Genomic DNA, 24,440 nt, shown 5'->3' on the forward strand with positions numbered 1-24,440 from the left:
GTGCCTCTCTATCCTGAGACTGTGCCCTTTTGTCCTAGACTCTCCCACCATGGGAAATATTCTTTCCACATCTAGTCTGTCTAGGCCTTGCAACATTCAAACAGTTTCAACGCGATCCCCCTCATCTGTCTGAATTCCAGCAAGTACAGAACCAGAGCTATCAAACGTTCCTCATATAATAACCCTTTCATTCCTGGAATCATCCTTGTGAACCTTCTCTGGACTCTCTCCTTTGTTTTGAAATCTTTTTATTGTTATATTATACAAAAGAAATAACACGAGTACATTGAAGTAACAACACTTACAATGTCTCAAAAAAGACATTATCTTAAAGATTGAAAAAAATTTGTGATAACAAAAAAAACCTACTGAACGGAAACAGAGAGAAAAAGAAAGAACCCGTTAGGTGTACAATCCCGGAGCCATGCCTCATACAAAAAGCTTCTAAAAATAAACATCAAACTGCCAGCAAGAAAAGAAAATATACCAAAAAATTTATAATTAGATCGTGGAAAAAATCTATCAATCAGCTCAGATGATAATAACGAGCAAATGAGCCCCATCTTTTCTCAAAATCAAATAAAGGTTCAAAGGTTCGACTTCTAATTTTCTCCAAACTAAGACATAGCATCACTTGAGAGAACCATTGTGACAAAGTGGGAGCTGATGTATCCTTCCACTTCAACAAGATGGCCCTCCTGGCTATCGATGTAACAAATGCAATAACATGTTGGTCAGACACAGAAATACCATGAATATTTTGAGGAATTATTCCAAAAAGCACAGTTAATTTATTACATTGTAGATTAATTTTAAGTGCTTTAGAAATTGTTGAAAAATCTGACTTCCAGAACTGTTCCAATATAGAACAAGATCAAAACATATGAGTCAGTGTAGCTACCTCAGTTTTACATCTATCACAACAACTGTCAACATTAGAAAAGATTTTAGAAAGTCTTTCCTTCGTCAAATGATAACGATGTACAATTTTAAATTGAGTCACTGAATGGCTAGCATAAATTGAAGAAGAGTTAACCAACTTCAAAATCCGCATCCAATCCTCCATCATAAAAGTCAAATTGAGTTCCTTTTCCCAATCCCGTTTAGTAAGATAAAGGACGCTTATCCTATTGTAATAATAAATTATAAATTCTTTCAATAGAACCGTTGATCGAAGGATTCGTACTCATAATAGTATCTAACAGGTCAGCCTCCAATATGTAAGGAAAATTACTTAAATATTTTTGTAAAATATGTCTAACTTGAAGGCATTTCAGAAAGTGTGAGTATGAAAGAGAATATCAATTAATTGTTCAAATAACATCAATGTATCTCAACACTCACAACACACTGGAGATTATTTTGTGTCCTTAATCTATCTTCTTTAAATAAATCCAGAAAAGAATTAATATCTTTATTTTTCTAAAGTAAAAAAATTGGATCACTCAAAGAAGGCTTATAAAAGTAATTTCGCTAAATCAAACTACAAAGTTTAAACTTTTTAAGATTAAAAAAAAATGCGGAACTTGAGCCAAATTTGTAAAGAATACTTAATCACAGGATGTAGGTTTAAATTAACAACTTTAACAAATTGTATAGGTAAAACTGCTCCCAATAACGAGGTAAAATAACACTGTTTTACAACTTTCAGTTCCAGGTCTATCCAAATTGGCCGATCACTCTTATCAACTCAATATAACCAAAAAGACTTGTATCGCACATTAACAGCCCAATAATACATTCTTAGATTAGGCAAAGCAAGACCTCCATCCTTTTTCAATTTTTGTAACTGGCATTTACTAATTCTTGGTCTTTTATTATTCCAAATAAAAGATAAAATAATAGAATCAATACGATCAAAAAACTTCCTAGTCAAAAAAACAGGGATATCCTGAAATAAATATAAAAATTTTGGTAAAATCATCATTTTAACTATATGAATACGACCAACAAGTGAAAATGTAAGTGGACCCCATCTACCAAATAAATACTTCATAGAGTCTACTAAAGGAACAAAGTTGGCTTTATAAAGATCCTTATATTTTTTAGTAATTATAATACCTAAATATCTAAAAGAATCTGTGACTTTAAAAGGCGTATTATCATATATAGAGACAGAATCATTTGACCCTCTCCAATGCCAGCACCTCTTTTCTAAGATGTTCCACACAGTAGGCTTACTCAGAAAGTTAGAAGGCATGGGATCCAGGGAAGTTTGGCCAGGTGGATTCAGAATTGGCTTGCCTGCAGAAGGCAGAGGGTGGTGGTGGAGGGAGTACATTCAGATTGGAGGATTGTGACTAGTGGTGTCCCACAAGGATCTGTTCTGGGACCTCTACTTTTCGTGATTTTTATTAACGACCTGGATGTGGGGGTAGAAGGGTGGGTTGGCAAGTTTGCAGACGACACAAAGGTTGGTGGTGTTGTAGATAGTGTAGAGGATTGTCAAAGATTGCAGAGAGACATTGATAGGATGCAGAAGTGGGCTGAGAAGTGGCAGATGGAGTTCAACCTGGAGAAGTGTGAGGTGGTACACTTTGGAAAGACAAACTCCAAGGCAGAGTACAAAGTAAATGGCAGGATACTTGGTAGTGTGGAGGAGCAGAGGGATCTCAGGGTACATGTCCACAGATCCCTGAAAGTTGCCTCACAAGTGGATAGGGTAGTTAAGAAAGCTTATGGGGTGTTAGCTTTCATAAGTCGAGGGATAGAGTTTAAGAGTCATGATGTAACAATAAAACTCTGGTTAGGCCACACTTGGAGTATTGTGTCCAGTTCTGGTCACCTCACTATAGGAAGGATGTGGAAGCATTGGAAAGGGTACAGAGGAGACTTACCAGGATGCTGCCTGGTTTAGAAAGTATGCATTATGATCAGAGATTAGGGGAGCTAGGGCTTTACTCTTTGGAGAGAAGGAGGATGAGCGGAGACATGATAGAGGTGTACAAGACAATAAGAGGAATAGATAGAGTGGATAGCCAGCGCCTCTTCCCCAGGGCACCACTGCTCAATACAACAGGACATGGCTTTAACGTAAGGGGTGGGAAGTTCAAGGGGGATATTAGAGGAAGGTTTTTTACTCAGAGAGTGGTTGGTGCGTGGAATACACTGCCTGAGTCAGTGGTGGAGGCCGATACACTACTGAAGTTTAAGAGACTACTAGACAGGTATATGGAGGAATCTAAGGTGGGGGCTTATATGGGAGGCAGGGTTTGAGGGCTGGCACAACATTGTGGGTTGAAGGCCCTGTACTGTGCTGTACCATTCTATGTTCTATGTTCTACGTTCTATAAGGGGCCCAAAACTGTTCACAATACTCAAGATGAGGCCTCATTAGTCCCTTATAAAGCCTCAGCATCACATCCTTGCTCTTGTATTCTAGACCTCATTGAAATGAATGCAAACATGGCATTTGCCTTCCTCTCCACTAACTCATCCTGCAAGTTAACCTTCAGGGTGGTCTGCACAAGGACTCCCAAGTCCCTTTGCATCTCAGATTCCTGGAGTAGAAAATAGTCTGCATACCTATCTCCACCACCAAAGTGCATGATCATGTATTTTCCAACATTGTACTTCATTTACCACTTCCTTGCCCATTCTCCTAATCATCTATGCCTTTCTGTTTCCTACCTGTTTCCTAAACACTACCTGCCCCTCCACCAATTTTCATATCATCTGCAAACCTGGCAATAAAGTCATCAATTTCATCATCTAAACTATTTACATACAGCATAAAAAGAAGTGATCTCAACAGTGAACCCTGCGGAACACCCCGAGTTACTGGCAGCCAACCAGAAAAGTATCCCTTTATTCCCACTTGCTGCCTCCTACCATTCAACCAATGCTCTAACCATGTTCGTAACTCTACTGTAATACCATGGGCTCTTAACTTGGTAAGCAGGATCACGTGTGGTACCTTGTCAAAGGCCTTCTGAAAGTCCAAAAAACAACATCCACTGCATCCCCTTTACCTATCTTGCTTATAATTTCCTTAAAGAATCCCTACAGGTTTGTCAGGCAGGATTTTCCCTGAAGGAAACCATGCTGACTTTGTACCATCTTATCCTGTGTTACCAAGTACTCCATCACTTCCCAGTCTTCTAATTTCCCACTAATTTTTGCTTTGCTGTATGCCCTTTGTTTGGTTTTTATAATAGCTTTGACTTCCCTTGTCAGCTACGGTTGTACTATTTTGCCATTTGAGTTTTTTTTTTCATTTTTGGAATACACGTGTCCTGCACCTTCCTCATTTTTCCCAGAAACGCACACCATTGTCGCTCTGCTGACATCCCTGCCAGCATCTCCTTCCAATTTACTTTGGCCAACTCCTCTCTCACTGTAATTTCCCTTACTCTACTGAAATACTGCTGCATCAAACTTTACTTTCTCCCCATCAAATTTCAAGTTGAACACAATCATATTGTGATCACTGGTTCCTAAGGGCTCTTTTACCTTAAACTCCCTAACCACCTCCACTTCATAACATAACACCCAATCCAGTATAGCTGATCCCCCATTAGGCTCAACAACAAACTGCTCTAAAAAGCTATTTCTTAGGCATTCAACAAACTCACTCTCTTGAGATCCATTACCAACCTGATCTCCCCAATCAAACTGCGTGTTAAAATCTCCCATGATTATCACAACATTGCCCTTTTGACTCGCCTTTTCTATTTCCTGTTGTAAGCTGTGGTTCACCTCCCAGCCACTGTTGGGAGCCCTGTATATAACTGCAATCAGCGTCCTTTTACCCTTGCACTTTCTTAACTCAACCCACAAAAACTCAAAACCTTCTGATCCTAGGTCACATCTTTCTACTGATTTGATGCCATTCTTTACCAGTAGAGCTACACCACACCCTCTGCCGACCTTCCTATCTCTCTGATGTAACGTGTAACCTTGGACATAAATGAAGTCCGATGAACAACAACATTCGCAAAAGAAGATAAATTGTGCAACATACTGAGAACTTGAATTGTAGAGTGTCAGTAACTCCAGTTGAACTCTGTCTTTTTGTGTGTTTCCCCCTAGCTGTCAGTCTGTGGTTTTGTATTGCTATGTGCTCCTGCCTTACTCCAGCCCCTGTATTACTGAGTACTCCATCTCTCATAGGTTTCTCATTATTACCTGTATTGCTGCCACCTGTGTCTCATTGTGCTCCACCTATCCGCCACCTCTCTGTTTATTCCTCAGTGTATTTCAGTCCTGGGCTGTCACCTGTTTGTTACCAGATTGTGCCAGTGAGTTTTCCTGAGACTTTCCAGCATTCGTATCTGAACTCTGTCCATCTGAATATCGACTTTGCCTGTTTCTCGATTTTGGATTTCTCTGGAATTTTTCATCTTCACATGAACTTTGATGCTGACTTTGTTGCCCCTCTGGATTTGCTACTCCGTAAGCATCACAGTGCGCTCAGTACTTGGTCTGTGATTGGGTCCCTGCTTCAGTGCCCTGACATAGAGTCACACTTGTACACACACACTTTCATCATCTGTAGGTTGTGGAATGTGTTCAGAGTTGAGGTGAGTTACGTTGTCCCTGCTAGTTCAGGAGCCTGAGGTTTACAGGGTAATAACTGTCTTGAATGTGGTGGTGTGGTCCCTATGGCTCCTGTACATCTTGCCCAATGATAGAAGCAAGGAGAGAGCATGAGCTGGATAGTGGGGGACCTTGATAATGGATGCAGATTTCTTTCTTTCTTTTTAAATCTTTTTATTAATTTTCAAAATTATAAACTCAATACCAAAGTTGATACAAAGAGATTGGAATAATCTTAATCAGCATATATAAAAAGGATTTTGTGTAACATGGGTATAATAGACTTCCAAACTCATAATGAAATTAGTCATAAAAAAAGAAATAAAAAGAAAAAAAGTATATAAACAAAGAAAAATCCCCAAAAGAAAAAGAAAAAAAAACCCAAAAAGAAACAGAACAAAACAAAACAGGGCTAGACCAATATCTTGAATCAGACACGCTCAGTAACGTCATCAACTCCACTCCTCTATTCATATAATTTAAGTTTTAAAACAAGATTCGGAAAGGTCAGATTACATCATGTAAAAATGTTGCATAAAAGGTTTCCAAGTTTCTTCAAATTTAACCAAAGGATCAAAAATATCACTTCTAATTTTTTCTAAATTTAAACTTAATATCATTTCAGAAAACCATTAGAATGTAGTAGGAGGATTGATTTCCTCCCAGTTCAACAAAGTAGATCTTCTAGCCAATAAAGTAACAAATGCTATCATCGGACAGGCTGAAGAAGACAAAGATCTATGTTCTACCATTGGCAATCCAAAAATTGCCGTAATAGGATGGGGTTTTAAATCAGAACATAGAACTGTTGAAAGAATATCAAAAATATCTTTCCAATATTTTTCCAAAAGAGGACAGGACCAAAACATATGAGTTAAAAAAGCCACCTCAGAGTGACATCTATCACAAGTGAGGTTTATATGGGAAAAAAAATGAGCTAATTTATCTTTGGACATATGGACTCTATGTACTACTTTAAACTGTATTAATGTATGTTTAGCACATATAGAAGTACTAACTAATTGAAAAACTTTATCCCATTTCTCTATAGGTAGACAAAGTTGAAGTTCCCTTTCCCATTCATTTTTAATTTTATCAGATATGCTTGGCTGTAATTTCATAATTATATTATAAATAATTGCTATTAATCCCTTCTGAAAATGATTTGAACCTAAAATTTCATCAATAATGTCAGTAAGATTTGAAGTCAGAAAGGTAGGCAAAGTAGTATTTTTAAAAAATTTCTGATTTGTATGTATCTTAAAAAAAGGGATCTAGGCAAATAAAATTTCTTAGATAACTGCTCAAAAGACATAAAACAGTTATGCAGAAATAAGTCACGAAAACATATTATACCTTTCGTTTTCCATATCAAAAAGGCTTGGTCCATTACCGAGGGTTGAAAAAAGAAATTAGATATAATAGGACTTGATAACATAAATTCATTTACGAAATTGAAACCATATTCACAATGTATGTTTTTAAACATTTGTTTATTCAATTTAGATGGTACAAAAGGAAGTGAAGTTCCTAAAATGGAAGCTAAAGAAAATCCCTGTACAGAGTGGCCTTCAAGGTTTACTCAATATGGCCTTGGAGTTGTATTCCAATCTTGCATCCAAAACATTAAATATCCAATATTAATTGCCCAATAGTAAAATCTTAGGTTGGGCAATGCCAAACTACCCTCTTTCTTAGAATTCTGTAAGTATTTTTTACTTAATCTGGGATTTTTATTTTGCCATATATAAGAGGAAATTTTAAAATCAATAGTATCAAAAAAGGATTTAGGAATTAAAATTGGTATCGTTTGAAATAAATATAAAAATGTAGGTAAAATAATCATTTTAACAGCATTGATTCGGCCGATCAATGATAGAGACAATGGGGACCACTTAGTAATCGGTTATTTAACCTGGTTAATTAATGGTAAAAGGTTGAAATTGAATAGATCCTTATGTCTCTTAGTAATTTTAACTCCCAAATAAGTAAAATAGTCAGTAGTCACTCTAAATGGAGAATTTCTATAAGTGGGAACCTGCATATTTAATGGAAAAAGTTCACTCTTACCTAGGTTCAGTTTATAACCAGAAAAACTACTAAACTGAGCAAGCAAAGTTAAAACTGCTGGAATAGATTTTCCTGGATTAGAAATATATAATAGTAGATCATCTGCATATAGTGATAATTTACGAGTCTCATTTCCACGGGTAATGCCAAATATATTTGGGGAGTCACAAATGGCAATAGCTAGCGATTCCAAAGCAATATCAAATAGTAGCGGACTAAGAGGACAACCCTGCCTAGTACCACGGAATAGATGAAAAAGAGGGGATCTTTGATTGTTAGTAAATATCGAAGCCAAAAGGGTAAGATATATCAGTTTAATCCAAGATATAAATATCAAACTAAAATTAAATTCCTCAAGGGTGCTAAATAAATTTGTCCATTCAACTCTGTCAAAAGCTTTCTCAGCATCCAATGAAAGAACACATTCTGGAATTTTGGGTGAAGGCGTATAAACAATATTCATTAATCTCCTAATGTTAAAAAAAAGAGTAACGATTTTTAATAAATCCAGTCTGATCAGCAGAAATTTGAGGTAATACATTCTCCAATCTCATTGCCAATATTTTAGAAAAAGTCTTAAAATCCACATTCAGCAAAGATATAGGCCTATAAGATGCACATTCAGTAGGGTCCTTATCCTTTTTAAGAATTAGGGAAATAGAAGCTCGATAAAAAGATTGTGGTAATTTACCTATAGATACTGCATCCCTAAAAACACTACATAGCCAAGGAGTCAGTGTAGTAGAAAAAAAATTTTAAAAATTCGACTGTAAATCCATCTGGGCCAAGTGCTTTACCTGAGTTCATCGAAAAAATAGCGTTCTTTATTTCCCCTACTGTAATAGGTACAACTAGTTTTGAACGTTCATTAGATGATAATTTTGGAATATTCAATTTCTTAAAAAATTCCTGCATTATAGTAGAGTCATCAGGAAATTCTGGTTGATATAAGGAGGTATAAAATTCTTGAAAGGATTTATTAATCTCGTCATGGTGAACTGTCAAAGGGCCAACTTGTTTATGAATCTTAAGAATCTGTCGTTTAACCGAGGCCGATTTCAATTGATTAGCTAAAAGTTTCCCAGTTCTATCACCATGTATGTAAAATTGACTCTTAGTTTTGATTAATTGACTTTCAATCAAAGATGATAAGAGATCATGTTCCATTTGAAGTTCAACTGTCTGTTTATAAAGTTCCTGATTAGGAGCTATAGAATATTTCTTAGCAACCTCTTTAATCTTGTCAACCAGTTGAAGTATTTTATTATTAGTTCGCTTTTTTAATCCAGCAGTATGTGAAATAATTTGTCCAAGAATACATGCTTTAAAAGTATCCCATAGTGTCCCACTGGAAATATCCTCTGTAGAATTCATTGCAAAGAAAAAAATCAATCTGTTCCTCAATGAACCTAACAAAAACCGAGTCTTGAAGCAAAGTGGTATTAAATCACCATTGTCTAGAATTAGTACATGTATCCCTTAAGTTAATAAATAATTTCAAAGGAAACAGCAATAGAATCATATTTGCAACCAGTAACAAGAGGAATGAATCAAGAGTCGCTTTAAAAAAATAGTCAATTCTTGAAAAGTGCTGATATACATGTGTAAAAAATGAGAACTCTTTCTCATTTGGATGTAAGAATCTCCAAATTTCTGAGATTCCGGAGTCAGTCATAAAAGAATTAATAAGGGTAGCTGACTTGTTCGGAAGTATTTGATTGGACTTTGATCCATCCATCAAAGGATTTAAACAACAATTGAAATTTCCACCCATAATCAACATATAGCCATTTAAGTTAGGAAGAGATGTGAAGAGATTCTTATGAAAAAATCGGAACAGTCAACATTTGGGGCATAAACATTAAGCATAACAATTTTTGTTAAGTAATAAGCTAGTAATTAACAAAAATCAGCCATTGGGATCTGAAATTGTCTCATAATGCAGAAATGAAATTGACTGATCTATAAAAATAGGAACGCCTTTTCTATTACTTTACTTTAGCCTGAGAGTTCGAGTGGTATAGTTTTTTTCCTTCCAGATTCTAAAATAACGCTGATTATCCTCTTTCCAGACATGAGTTTCTTGTACAAAAATAATATGAGCATTCATCCTATGGAATACTTTAAAAATTTTCTTCCGTTTAATCGAGTGGTTTAAGCCATTTGTATTCCAAGAAACCAAATTAATAATCTTATCTATCGTAATGAGCTAGAGCATAAGGTATGTAAAGGGTTAACCAGAGTACAGAGTCATGACCCCGGAAGAGGAAAAAAGATCCAAAGAGGAACCGGAAGTTACGACATTTCAGACATTTTGGTAGTTTCAGGTCAGCCCAGTTTAAAAAGCAAACATGAATTTAAAAATAAGAACAAAAATACCACCCTCCTCCCACAAAAACCCAGAAAAAAGCCAGAAAGTGTCCAATGCTAAATCTAAAGCTAATCCTAACCCCATCTTTCCAGAAGGCAACCCAAAAGAAATGTTTATCAAAAGAAATACCACCCATATTCAAAAAAAAGTTAAAAAATAGCTATAACGGTAAGAAAAAGCTTACAACGATTATAAGCATCGAATTGTTCCTTCTTTCTCAGATTTCAAAGAACATTGAACATTAGAACATATTACTATATTAATTTTTCATATATAAATGATCGGAAGTGGCGTTAGAGACAGAAAGGATTCTGGGGAGAAGAAGAGAACAATCCACCATTTTAAAATATAATACTCCAGTAACATTTCAGAAAGAAGACAAGCATTAAAATTGTAACTAAAAACTTTCAAAGATTATTAAGAGTAATATATACAAGATCACTAACAGAAAAGCATAACATCATTTAACAGTATAAAGCGAACCTACACTGCAAGATCAAAGGAAAAAAACCTTCGAACTATACAAATCAAAGACGAGAGAGAAAACAAAATGATACATTAATTAATCCTCTGCAGAGGGAGGTAGATCATCAAGAAAACTTTGGGCTTCCATCGGATTTTCAAACAGACTACGCGAGTTGTCCCGCATATCCACTCTCAGACGGGCTGGAAACAGTAACACTATTTTATAGCCCCGACAATAAAGTTCTGCCATCTGTGGTTTATAAGCCATTCGTTTTTTCAGTACGCCTTGGCTGTAGTCTTCAACAATCCTGAACTTGAATTCTCGAAATTGGATCATACCTTTCTTCCGAGCAGCTCGAATAACTCGTTCCTTATCATGGACATAATGAAACCGAATGACGATTGGTTTCGGTCTGGCCACATTCTCCGGATTAAAACGAAAAGAACGGTGTGCACGATCTAATAGTGGGGGCTCCGGATGCAGCCTTCTTGTGGCAGCGTTCCTTGTAAATGTGCTCAGTTTTCAGGAAGGCTTTGTCTGTGATGGACTAGGCTGTATCCACCACTTTCTGTATAATTCTTCTTTCCTGGGGACTGGTTTTTCTACCAGTCCATGATGAAACTATTCAATACTCTCTTCTATATATCTATAAAACTGTCAAAGTCTTCGATGGCGTGCTGAGTCTATGCAAAATTCTAAGAAAGTATAGGTGCTGTCATGGGTCAGACATTCTTCCAAAGCCAACTAATCCTGCTGACCTTTTGCTTTTGATTTCTGCCCCCTCCCCCGAAATAATCATTAATTTCACCTTAGAATCAACAAATGATGCAACAAAAACCCTTTGGCTCACCATATTCATGCCATTGTGATTCAAGTGCTTCTTCAGTGTTTCAAAGTGCTGTATGAGTACATAGCTCTCCCACCATCTCAGGAAGTGCATACCGGATTGGAGAAACACTTTAGGTGAAAAAAATCTTCAAAACCCCTCTAAGCTATTGCACCTCACTTTAAACGATGTCCTCTTGTTTTAGAAGTCTCTGTACTGGGGAATAGTTTCTCACAACCACCCTCACTGTATTGTGGATCTCTACCAAGTCTTCTTTCATCCTCCTCTACTCCAGAAAAACAATCCAAGTCTATCCAATCCCTTCTGGTATCTGAAACACTCCATCTCAGACAATACTCTGGTGAATTTCCTCTGCACCCTCTCAATATTATTGCACAGGAGTCCTGAACTCCAGGTGTTAACTACTTTGTAAACTAAGTGCTGCATAAAGATCTTTTGCTTGGATCTACCTGATTTAACCACATGAGACATTCTCAAACACTTCGTTATATCAGTGTTTGTCACCTCAAACCTTCTATCCTCATTGACACTTGATTAGAGCCCCCCAAAATGTAATTGCTCAGAAGATAGAACCATCTTTTCACAAGATGTTTGAGTCCCCACCTTTCATTCTTCAGTCCTGACGAAGGGTTCCGGCCCGAAACGTCAACTCATCATTTCTGACTGATGCTGCCTGACCTGCTGAGCTTGATAACATGTCCAATCTATCAGTCTCTGCCTCAAATACACCAAACGACCTGGCCTCCACAGCTGCATGTGGCAACAAATTCCACAAATTCACCACCCTTTGGCTGAAGAAATTTCTCAGCAACTCTGTTTTGAAAGGACGCCTCTCTATCCTGTGGCTGCGCACTCTTGTCCTAGACCCTCCCACCATGGGAAACATTCTTATCACATTTACTCTGTCTAGGCCTTTCAACATTCAAAAGGATTTCAACGTGATCCCCCCCCCCATCCTTCTGAATTCCAGTGAGTACATACCCAGAACCATCAAACGTTCCTTGTATGATAACCCTTTAATTCCTGGAATCGTCCTTGTGCACCTCCTCTGGACCCTCACCAATGCCAACACATCTTTTCTAAGATGAGGGGCCCAAAACAGCTCTCAATACTCAAGGTGAGTCCTCACCAGTGCCTTATAAAGCCTCAGCATCACATCCTTGTTCTTGTATTCCAGAACTCTTGAAATGAATGCTAACATGGCATTTGCCTTCCTCACCACTGACTCGAGCTGCAAGTTAACCTTCACAGTGTTCTGCACAAGGATTCTCAAGTCCTTTTGCATCTCAATTTTTTGGATTTTCTCCCCATTTAGAACATAGTCCATATATTTATTTCTACTGCCAAAGTGCATAATCATGCATTTTCCAACATTGTATTTCTTTTGCCATTTTCTTGCCCATTCTCCTAATCTAAGTTCTTCTGCATCCTACTTTGCTTCAGTATTTACCAAGCAAAAGGATATGGAGGACCAGGTGATTAGTGTTGAGTGTATAAATGCGTTAGGGCATTTAGAGGTCAAGGAGCAGGATGTGTTGGGCCTCCGAAGGATTATTAAGGTGGATAAGTTCCCAGCGCCTGATGGGATTTACCCTAGGTTATTGAAGGAGGGAGGAGATGAGATTGCTGGGCCATTAACCAATACCTTTCTGTCCCCTCTAGCCAAAGGTGAGGTCCTGGATGACTGGCAACTGCTTAATGCTGTAGCTCGATTTATGAAGGGAACAAGGGGAAAAACCTGAACAATATGAACTCATAAGTCTCATGTCAGTTGCGGGGAAATTGTTGGAGAAGTTTCTTAGGGATAGGATATACGAGCATTTGTTAACCGATGGCCTAATTTGGGAGAGCCAGCATGGATTAGTGTGTGGCAGTCCATGCTTTGCCTTGTTTGAGTGTTTTTGACAAGGCGATGAGAGAGATTAATGAGGGTAGGGCAGTGGATGTTGTTTACATGGATTTTATTAAGGCGTTTGACAAAGTCCCTGATGGGAGACTAAACCAGAAGATTAAGATGCACGGGATTCACAGCAAATTGACTGTTTGGATTCAGAGCTGGCTTGCGCTTAGAAGACAGAGACTAGTAATTGAAAGGACTTATTTGAGCTGGAGGTGTGTAATTAGCGGAGTTCTGCAAAGATCTGTGCTGGGACCGCTGCTGTTTGTGGTGTATATAATTGACCTGGATGAAAGTATAGATGGCTAGGTCAGTAAATTTGCGGATGATACCAAGATTGATGGAGTTGTCTGGTGTAGAAGACTGGCAGAGAATACAGCACAATATAGACCAGTTGCAAAAGTGGGCTACGAAATAGCAGGTGGAGTTTAACCCACATAAATGTGAGGTATTGAACCTGGATTAGGCAAAAGCAAGGAGACAGCTAAGGACAATGTTCATAACAGTGCTGCTGAGCAGAGAGTTCTTGGGCTCCAAATTCATAGTTCCTTCAAAGAGGATCCACAGGTTCAATTAGAAGTTTAAGACTTGTGGAATAGGGGCCTGTTCCTGTGCTGTAGACTTCTATGTTCTGTCTTCTGAGGGGCCCAAAACTGCTCACTATATGCCAAGTGAGGCCTCACCAGTGCCTTATAAAGCCTCGGGATTACAAGCTTGCTTTTAGATTCCAATTCTCCCAAAATGAATACGAACATTGTATTTACCTCCCTTACCAACAACTCACCAGGCAACATAACATTCTGGGAAACCTGCTTGCGGACATGTCTAACACTGGCACCTGAGTGGGCAACATATCATCCGGAAGTTCATTATTGTCCACAAAATCTCCTCTCACTACTGCTCACCTCTTCTCTCCACTTCCCTTCTGAGCCACATAGTGATACTCAATTCCAGAGTCCTGACTATCGTAGCTTTCCACTGCGCATCTCATTGCAGGTGCAATCTCGAGGAAATCTGCAGATGCTGGAAATTCAAGCAACGCACAAAAAGTGCTGGTGAACGCAGCAGGCCAGGCAGCATCTATAGGAAGAGGTACAGTCGAGACCCTGACAGGGCCTCGGCCCGAAATGTCGACTGTACCTCTTCCTATAGATGCTGCCTGGACTGTTGCGTTCGCCAGCATTCATTGCAGAAGGGATGGTGTTGGGCGACCTCTAGTGGATGGTGTGGGAAAGCACCACCTCAACAATTCTTACTGGACACAGGAGGCTCCCACACTATTCTCAACACATCTAAATTGTTACCTAGCAACTAGAAAACTGAGGCAACTGCTGTTAGTTATCATTAGTGGATTCACTGGACATATACAAATGCACAGTATCAGTGTTCCTGTTCCATTTAGGTTCTTTGAAATTGTACCATCCTGTTATTTTATCAATTTATACCCAGGAACAGAGCATATTTTGAATTCTGATTTGATGCTGAGGTTTTCCCTTTGTGGAGGCCCTGTGAAGAAAGGAAATTATAAGCCAGTAGGCCATTGGCAATTAGCCAATGCTCTATTTATGCTCGTTTCTTTCCTGTAAACCCTGGGTCTTCTCTTGTTTAGCTGCCTCATATGCACAACCTTTTCAAAAGCCTTCTGAAAACCCAAGTGATTGATTCACCTTTGTCAATCTTGCCTGTTATTTCTTCAGAGAACTCCAACAGATTTGTTGGGCAAGATTGTCCAAAAAGGAAACCATGATGATTTCGGCCTGTTTTGTATGTGTCTCCAAATACCCCAAAACCACATCTTTAATAACTGACTCCAATATCTTCCCAACCACTGAGATCAGGCAAAATGGCCTATAATTTCCTTTCTTCTGCCTCCCCCACCCCCCACTTCAAGAGTGGTGTAACATTTGCAATTTTCCAGTGCTCCAGAGCTGTGCCAGATTCCATTGATTCTTGTTGACTCTCAGTTCCAATAATCTGTGGATTAATTCAGCAACTTCTGTCCTGCTTCCTTTGCTGTTTCTAAGGTCTGGAGTTGAGTCCTTCAACATTGATCTGTCTGTGAATCTTTCCACTGTTATGCTCATGTGCCACAAAAACATGGTAAAGTATCACCAATTCAAGGGCTTTGGGATGGGGAGTCAGCAGAGGAATATCAACCCAAACAAACCAAAGTCAGACATCCCACCTCTCCCGGGAGTTCCGGGAGTCTCCCACATACCCAAAACGTCGACTGTACCTCTTCCTAGAGATGCTGCCTGGCCTGCTGCGTTCACCAGCAACTTTGATGTGTGTTGCTTGAATCCTGCTTGATCTCTCTTTGTGCTCAGTAGACTATGGTTTCTATGGCAGAAAATGGTTCGGCACAGCCAAGAAGGGCCAAAAGGCCTGTTTCTGTGCTGTAGTTTTTCTATGGTTTCTTTCTGGACCTATCAGTTTTCTCTGTGGGTGGGCTTTACAGTCGATCCCTCTATCGCTTCCATATTCCTCAGTTCAGTTACTGCCGTCTGTAATGACGCTGAAATGATCCGGACAACTGTCGGCGATGAAGTACGAAAGCCTGGCGAAGAGATTCCCAAGGCTGGCGGTGACAACCGGACTACACGAGGCTGTCCTACACGGGCGGGGCGCGCTGGCGCCTTAAAGGGGATTTGAGCGGGGTTTAAATTGGAGCGAAATTCCAAATTCGTCCGCGAAGACAGCTTGAAAATCGCGCTCGCAGCAAGCAAATTCTTCGGCTTTCTTCCTGAAACACTTCCATTTACAGGTACATCGAAGCCCACGATGGGCTGGGTTTAAACGCAGCCGTTTTCAGAAGGAAAAATAGATTTTAATAAATACCCGGCCCCCACCGAGGTCTCGTGATTAGGACAGCGAACTGTTTACCTGTGCTGCGCACTTATATGCATTTTGAATTACGCTTTATTAAATAATATGGTAATATATTTAATGTGGTGTGCATGATATATGTATTGTGGCTACATCATGGTCCGGACAGAGGTTGTTTCGCTTGTGGACAATCAGCCAGATTAGCGGGGGCTGCTGAGGTGACTTTAAACTAGAATGGTTGTGGGGTGGGAATCAAATTAAAGAGGCTCGGCGTGAGGAGGTTAGTTCACAACAGGGGGATGGGAACCAGTGCAGAGAGACAGAGGGGTGTAAAGTGAGGGTAGAAGCAAAAAGTACAAAGGAGAAAAGTAAGTGGCAGGCCGACAAATCCAGGGCAAGCATTAAAAAGGGCCACTTTTCAACATAATTGTATAAGGGCTAAGAGAGTTGTAAAAGAGCGCCTGAAGGCTTTGTGTGTCAATGCAAGGAGCATTCGTAATAAGGTGGATGAATTGAAGGTGCAGATTGTTATTAATGATTATGATATAGTTGGGATCACAGAGACATGGCTCCAGGGTGACCAGGGATGGGAGCTCAACGTTCAGGGATATTCAATATTCAGGAGGGATAGACATGAAGGAAGGGGAGGTGGGGTGGCGTTGCTGGTTAAAGAAGAAATTAACGCAATAGAAAGGAAGGACATAAGCAGGGAAGATGTGGAATCGATATGGGTAGAGCTGCGTAACACTAAGGGGCAGAAGACGCTGGTGGAAGTTGTGTACAGGCCACCTAACAGTAGTAGTGAGGTCGGAGATGGTATTAAACAGGAAGTTATAAATGTGTGCAATAAAGGAACAGCAGTTATAATGGGTGACTTCAATCTACATGTAGATTGGGTGAACCAAATTGGTAAAGGTGCTGAGGAAGAGGATTTCTTGGAATGTATGCGGGATGGTTTTTTGAACCAACATGTCGAGGAACCAACTAGAGGGCAGGCTATTCTGGACTGGGTTTTGAGCAATGAGGAAGGGTTAATTAGCAATCTTGTCGTGAGAGGCCCCTTGGGTAAGAGTGACCATAATATGGTGGAATTCTTCATTAAAATGGAGAATGACATAGTTAATTCAGAAACAAAGGTTCTGAACTTAAAGAAGGGTAACTTTGAAGGTATGAGACGTGAATTAGCTAAGATAGACTGGCAAATGACAGTTAAAGGATTGATGGTGGATATGCAATGGCAAGCATTTAAAGGTTGCATGGATGAACTACAACAATTGTTCATCCCAGTTTGGCAAAAGAATAAATCAAGGAAGGTAGTGCACCCGTGGCTGACAAGAGAAATTAGGGATAGTATCAATTCCAAAGAAGAAGCATACAAATTAGCCAGAGAAAGTGGCTCACCTGAGGACTGGGAGAAATTCAGAGTTCAGCAGAGGAGGACAAAGGGCTTAATTAGGAAGGGGGAAAAAAGATTGAGAGAAAACTGGCAAGGAACATAAAAACGGACTGTAAAAGCTTTTATAGATATGTAAAAAGGAAAAGACTGGTAAAGACAAATGTAGGTCCCCTACAGACAGAAACAGGTGAATTGATTATGGGGAGCAAGGACATGGCAGACCAATTGAATAATTACTTTGGTTCTGTCTTCACTAAGGAGGACATAAATAATCTTCCAGAAATAGTAGGGGACAGAGGATCCAGTGAGATGGAGGAACTGAGCAAAATGCATGTTAGTAGGGAAGTGGTGTTAGGTAAATTGAAGGGATTGAAGGCAGATAAATCCCCAGGGCCAGATGGTCTGCATCCTAGAGTGCATAAGGAAGTAGCCCAAGAAATAGTGGATGCATTAGTGATAATTTTTCAAAACTCGTTAGATTCTGGACTAGTTCCTGAGGATTGGAGGGTGGCTAATATAACCCCACTTTTTAAAAAAGGAGGGAGAGAGAAACCGGGGAATTATAGACTGGTTAGCCTAACGTCGGTGGTGGGGAAACTACTGGAGTCAGTCATCAAGGATGTGATAACAGCACATTTAGAAAGCGGTGAAATCATCAGACAAAGTCAGCATGGATTTGTGAAAGGAAAATCATGTCTGATGAATCTCATAGAATTTTTTGAGGATGTAACTAGTAGAGTGGATAGGGGAGAACCAGTGGATGTGGTATATTTGGATTTTCAAAAGGCTTTTGACAAGGTCCCACACAGGAGATTAGTGTGCAAACTTAAAGCACACGGTATTGGGGGTAAGGTATTGATGTGGGTGGAGAATTGGTTAGCAGACAGGAAGCAAAGAGTGGGAATAAACGGGACCTTTTCAGAATGGCAGGCGGTGACTGGTGGGGTACCGCAAGGCTCAGTGCTGGGACCCCAGTTGTTTACAATATATATTAGTGACTTGGATGAGGGAATTAAATGCAGCATCTCCAAGTTTGCAGATGACACGAAGCTGAGTGGCAGTGTTAGCTGTGAGGAGGATGCTAAGAGGATGCAGGGTGACTTGGATAGGTTGGGTGAGTGGGCAAATTCATGGCAGATGCAATTTAATGTGGATAAATGTGAAGTTATCCACTTTGGTGGCAAAAATAGGAAAACAGATTATTATCTGAATGGTGGCCGATTAGGAAAAGGGAAGGTGCAACGAGACCTGGGTGTCATTATACACCAGTCATTGAAAGTGGGCATGCAGGTACAGCAGGCGGTGAAAAAAGCAAATGGTATGCTGGCATTTATAGCGAGAGGATTCGAGTACAGGAGCAGGGAGGTACTACTGCAGTTGTACAAGGCCTTGGTGAGACCACACCTGGAGTATTGTGTGCAGTTTTGGTCCCCTAATCTGAGGAAAGACATCCTTGCCATAGAGGGAGTACAAAGAAGGTTCACCAGATTGATTCCTGGGATGGCAGGACTTTCATATGAAGAAAGACTGGATGAACTGGGCTTGTACTCGTTGGAATTTAGAATTTGTGGGGGGATCTGATTGAAACGTATAAAATCCTAAAAGAATTGGACAGGCTAGATGCAGGAAGATTGTTCGCGATGTTGGGGAAGTCCAGAACGAGGGGCCACAGTTTGAGGATAGAGGGGAAGCCTTTTAGGACCGAGATTAGGAGAAACTTCTTCACACAGAGAGTGGTGAATCTGTGGAATTCTCTGCCACAGGAAACAGTTGAGGCCAGTTCATTGGCTATATTTAAGAGGGAGTTAGATATGGCCCTTGTGGCTACGGGGGTCAGGGGATATGGAGGGAAGGCTGGGGCGGAGTTCTGAGTTGGATGATCAGCCATGATCATAATAAATGGCGGTGCAGGCTCGAAGGGCCGAATGGCCTACTCCTGCACCTATTTTCTATGTTTCTATGTTTCTATGACAATAATCTTGAACTTTAAGATACAGAACTTCTAAATCACGCATTTAAAATCCCCCATTTCGATGTAAAAATAGTTCTGATCCCGACTGTTGCAGGCGGTGTGTGTGTGCGTGCGTGTGATTATATATGTATATGCGATCGGACATTTTCCGAATGGACGTTAAGCAGTGCACACCTGCAATAAGGATACACCTTATGCTTTTATTTCTTTTAGGGACCACAGCATATGAGGGAGGCTAAGCACAGGGAAGACTGCTCAAGTCTGACAGAGAAGGTCACCAGAGCTGAGCTGTACTTTACATCTTTCATCGTCGAGCATAACCTGCCATTCCAGGTGTGTAAGCACACAGGCAAGCTATTCAGGAAAATGTTTCCTGATTCAGAAATAGTGAAAAAACTATACCTGCTCATCACCCAAGACAGCAGCTATTGTGAACATGGCACATTAGGACAGAATTCAGAAGTCAGCTGTCTCACAAAACACTTGTGAATCTGATGTCTTGCAAAATTAACAAATTCATTGACACAGCCTGCTCTGAGGTTGAGACCTCACTGAAATGAGTTTTTGTAGGGTGGGATGTCGGCGGTGGTACAGGGTGGTCCCGGTAAGAACCGGTCAATATCATTTGACTATCATTGTGAGGGTGCTTTATTTTTTTCCTCCAAAAATACTTTATTTAGAAATATTACAAAATAGTTATTTACATAAAAAACATACGTTGCCTTTGAGTCCTTATTCAATAAATAAAGTTACTTACAATAAAATTATGCGTTGACTCTCAGTCCGTATAAAAATGAAGGATGCTTACAATAAATCGTTCGCTTACTCTCAACCCTTAGTCAAGAATTAAGACTTATTTACAATAAAATTATTAACAATAAAACAGGCGTTTGCTCTAATTCCTTTTCCAAAGTTACAATTCCAGCCACTCCTGGGGCACCATGTTGATTCATTTGTCCACACTGCTGATGAGGGGTATTCTCCTCCCCACCCAACCCCTCCCACTCCCACGGGTGATGATCCTTAAACTGTGGTCCTTCCCCAGCGGGCCTTCGCGGTGGCCGCACCAAGCTTGAGTACATCCCTCAGCACGCACTCCTGCAGGTGAGAGTGAGCCAGTCGGCAACATTCAGTCACGGACATCTCCCTGAGCTGGTAGACCACCAAGTTTCCGGCAGACCAAAGAGGGTCCTTCACCGAATTGATGATCTGCCAGCAGCACCGGATGTTTGTCTCCCTGTGCGTCCCCGGGACCAGCCTGTAGATCACGGAGTCCTCGGTTACGCAGCCGCTGGGCATAAATCTTGACACCGTCCCTTCCATCCTCCTCCACACCTTCTTCGCGAACCCACAGTGTGCAAAGAGGTGAGTCACCGACTCCACCCCATTACAGTCCTCCCGTGGGCAGTGGCGTGTGGAGACGACGTTCCGGGTGTATAGGAGGGATCTGACTGGGAGGGCCCCTCTCACCGCCAGCCAGGCGAGGTCTTTGTGCCTGTTGGTGAGGTCTGGCGATGAGGGTGCCTTATTTGTCATAACTGGATTCACAGGACCCAAACAAAGGGAAAACCTCTGCATCAAATCAGAACCCAAAGTATTCTCTGCTCCTGAGTACAAATTGATAAACCAACAGGATGGTGCCATTTCGAAGAACTTGACATGAAAGGAAGAGGAACACTGATATTGCCCTTTTCTGTATGTCCAGTGAATCCACTGAGGATAACTAACAGTTGCCTTAGTTTTCTAGATGCTAGGTAACAATTTGGATGTTTTGAGAACAGTGCAGGAGCCTCTTGTGTCCAGGTGGAATATTGTGAGGTGGCACTTTCAACACCATGCAATACAGCAGGGGTCCCCAACCTTTTTTGCACTGCGGACCTGCTTAATAGAACGTAGAACTTAGAACAGTACAGCACAGTACAGACCCTTTGGCCCACAATGTTGTGCTGACCCTCAAACCCTGCCTCCCATATAAGCCCCCACCTTAGATTCCTCCATATACCTGTCTAGTAGTCTCTTAAACTTCACTAGTGTATCTGCCTCCACCACAGACTCAGGCAGTGCATTCCACGCACCAACCACTCTATGAGTAAAAAAACCTTCCTCTAATATCCCCCTTGAACTTCCCACCCCTTACCTTAAAGCTATGTCCTCTTGTATTGAGCAATGGTGCCCTGGGGAAGAGGCACTGGCTATCCACTCTATCTATTCCTCTTATTATCTTGTACACCTCTATCATGTCTCCTCTCATCCTCCTCCTCTCCAAAGAGTAAAGCCCTAGCTCCCTTAATCTCTGATCATAATGCATACTTTCTAAACCAGGCAGCATCCTGGTAAATCTCGTCTGTACCCTTTCCAATGCTTCCACATCCTTCCTATAGTGAGGTGACCAGAACTGGACACAGTACTCCAAGTGTGGCCCAACCAGAGTTTTACAGAGCTGCATCATTACATTGCCACTCTTAAACTCTATCCCTCGACTTATGAAAGCTAACACCCCATAAGCTTTCTTAACTACCCTATCCACCTGTGAGGCAACTTTCAGGGATCTGTGGACATGTACCCCGAGATCCCTCTGCTCCTCCACACTACCAAGTATCCTGCCATTTACTTTGTACTCTGCCTTGGAGTTTGTCCTTCCAAAGTGTACCACCTCACACTTCTCCAGGTTGAACTCTATCTGCCACTTCTCAGCCCACTTCTGCATCCTATCAATGTCTCTCTGCAAGCTTTGACAATCCTCTACACTATCTACAACACCACCAACCTTTGTGTCATCTGCAAACTTGCCAACCCACCCTTCTACCCCCACATCCAGGTTGTTAATAAAAATCACGAAAAGTAGAGGTCCCAGAACAGATCCTTGTGGGACACCACTAGTCACAATCCTCCAGTCTGAATGTACTCCCTCCACCACCACCCTCTGCCTTCTGCAGGCAAGCCAATTCTGAATCCACCTGGCCAAACATCCCTGGATCCCATGCCTTCTAACTTTCTGAATAAGCCTACCATGTGGAACCTTGTCAAATGCCTTACTAAAATCCACATAGATCACATCCACTGCACTACCCTCATTAATATTGACAATATTCTTGCGAACTGGCTGACCGGGGGTGGGGGGGGTGCGGTAGGGTTGCCAACAGACAAGAGTGGCAGTCAAATACATTGTGCTATTGTGCTTATCCCAAGAGAGACTACCATGACCATGAAGCTTTGTGCAGGGACCAGTGCGCGTGCGTGTACGTGCCGATTTTTTTTCTACAAATCGTTTTGGCGATTCTGTTCGGGGCAGGGGGTGTTAACCACGACCGGAATATAGGTGATACCATATAGGTGCTAAGTGGCTGATACACTCATTTTGTTTCTAAAAGGGGTTACCTAACGAATTTGATATTAAACACACAGCGCATATTTTCCTCGCATGAATATAGTGATAAGTCAATTATAAGTCACTTATCATAACATTTTAAGTAATGTTTGGATATTAAACACACAGCACATATTTTCCTCGTATGAACATATAAAATTATTGCAACACACCAAAATTGCTGAATCAGTGGGAGCCCTGGGCTTGTTTCCCTGCAACAACGTAACCTTATCGAGGGGTGATGGGAGACAGCGATACTCGAAGGGGGTTCCTTATGTCCAGTCTATTCCACAATTTAGTTTAAGTTGCGTTCATTACAGAAAACCCCGCTTCACAGAGATAGGATGTTGGAAATGGAAGCAACATTTTCAGTGCTTTTGTGGCTCTCTCAGGATATTTAGCCTTGACTTTGATCCAGAATGCCGGCAGAGATGTTATGTCAAATATACTTTTCAGCCCGTCGTCATTTGCAAGCTCGAGAAGTTGATCTTCTTCCCGCACAGACATGGATGATGCGTGTGTGATGACCTCGCGTGCGTTCAAGCTCAACAGTGCGTGACAGGGAATGAGGAAAGGTGCAGCTGACTCGTATCGTTTCCTCGCAGCCCGGTAGCACATGCTTTGCGGCCTGGTACTGGTCTGCGGCCTGGTGGTTGGGGACCGCTGCACTAGAGGGCTCCCAACACCACCCACTAGAGGGCTCCCAACACCATCCCATCTGTCATTCAAAACCCTGAGGAAAGCCACAGCAGTCAGGCCTCTGGCATTGAGTCTGGCTCTGGGGCTCAGAAGGGAAGTGGGGAGAAGAGGCGATCAGTAGTGTTAAGGAGCAGACAGGAGATTTTCTGGACAATAATGAAACTCCTGGATGGTATGTTGCCTCCCAGGTGCCAGGATCAGAGATGTCCTTGTGCAGGATTTTGGTGGTAAGGAAAGGAAATGCAATGTTATTATTCATCGTGTGAGAACTAGAATAGAAAAGCAAGGATGTAACACTGGGGCTTCATTAGACGTTGGTCAAACCACACTTGAAATATCGTAAGCAGTTTTTGGCTGCTTAGAACATAGAGTACAGCACAGGAACAGACCATTATTCCATAAGCCTTCTTATCAACCTGTGCAGCCTCTTTGAAGGAGCCATGGACTTGGATCCCAAGAACTCTCTGCTCAGCAACACTGTTATGAACCTTGCCTTTCACAGTGAACTGTCTCCTTGCTTTTGCCCTACTGAGTTTCAACTCCTCACATTTATCTGGGTTAAACTCTGCGACTGGTCTATATTGTGCTGTATTCTCTGCCAGTCTTCTACACCATTCACACCTCCATGCATCTTGATATCATTCACAAATTTACTGACCGACACATCTATATTTTCATCCAGGTCATTTATATAGATTACAAACAGCAGCAGTCCCAGCACAGATCCCTTCAGAACTCTACTAACTACAGGCCTCCAGCTCAAATGAGTCCTTCCAACCACTGTCCTCTGCCTTCTATGTGCAAACCAGTTCTGAATCCAGACAGCCATTTTGCTGCAGATCCCATGCATCTTAACCTTCTGGATTATCCTCCCATCAGGGACTTTGTCAAACGCCTTACTAAAATGCATGTAGACAACATCCACTGCCCTACCCGCATCAATCTCTCTCGTCAACTTGTCAAAAAACTCAATCAAGGCAAGGCATAGCCT

The sequence above is a fragment of the Mobula hypostoma genome, chromosome 20 (assembly GCF_963921235.1).
Source record: "Mobula hypostoma chromosome 20, sMobHyp1.1, whole genome shotgun sequence".
In the NCBI taxonomy this organism is placed as follows: domain Eukaryota; kingdom Metazoa; phylum Chordata; class Chondrichthyes; order Myliobatiformes; family Myliobatidae; genus Mobula; species Mobula hypostoma.